The following is a 693-nucleotide window of genomic DNA, read 5'->3' as shown; positions in this document are numbered from 1 at the left end:
AAGCCGAGGAGCCGACCGCCGGAGTCGATGCGGCTGGAAGACCTTCGCCTCAGCCTCACAGCCCGGCCGGCCCCAGCCCTCTGCCCTCAGCAATGCCCACAGGGCCTGACCTGGCCTCGCTGGGTTGCCCCACGTGGCGCGGAGGTAGGGGCAGGCAGAAGAGGAAGGGCGGCTGGAACTCAAGACCACACGGCGCTGGGCACAAGGCGGGCCTGTCCTGGGGACAGTGTCCTCGGCTCAGGCCACTCCCACCAGCGACACCCCTGGGCACAGCTCTGGGGAGAACCCCAGGGGCATCGCGGGGCAGTGAGGAGGGCCCTGCCCGGCCTCCATGGCTGCCTGCAGCTGCTTCCCCTTCTCCAAGGGGCCGGTCTCCTTGCGAACCCGCACACCCTCCTCCAGAACAGCGCGCAGGTGCCCAGCACAGACTTCCTCGAGCGCAGGCCAATGAGGACTTCCCAGCTGAGCTCGCACACATAGCTACCACCTGCCTTAACGAGACCGGGGAGGGAGCAAGCCCCTTCCTTGCCACTGCCCTGGTCCCCCAGACGTGAAGGCCGGCCCCCGTTTACCAGCATGGCGGAGGTGGGGGTCCCCCATAAGCATCATCACCCCTGCCCTAGGTCCTGCCCGCGCTGCCTCCCCCAGTCCCGGCACCCCCAGCCCCACCACAAACCGCTCCTCGCGGACCCG

At 69.1% G+C, this 693-nt stretch overlaps 1 protein-coding gene across 1 annotated transcript in view; it reads right to left on the bottom strand.

Moving 5' to 3' along the window:
• The window catches only part of GNAZ (guanine nucleotide binding protein (G protein), alpha z polypeptide), a 33,433-nt gene that overhangs the window by 21,667 nt on the left and 11,073 nt on the right, over positions 1-693 (bottom strand). The gene's annotated exons all lie outside the window — the stretch shown is intronic.

This window comes from Myotis davidii, unplaced genomic scaffold, assembly GCF_000327345.1.
Source record: "Myotis davidii unplaced genomic scaffold, ASM32734v1 scaffold43, whole genome shotgun sequence".
NCBI classification, from domain to species: domain Eukaryota; kingdom Metazoa; phylum Chordata; class Mammalia; order Chiroptera; family Vespertilionidae; genus Myotis; species Myotis davidii.
Note: the sequence above shows the minus strand (reverse complement) of the source record. Positions and strands in the feature narration are given on the sequence as shown.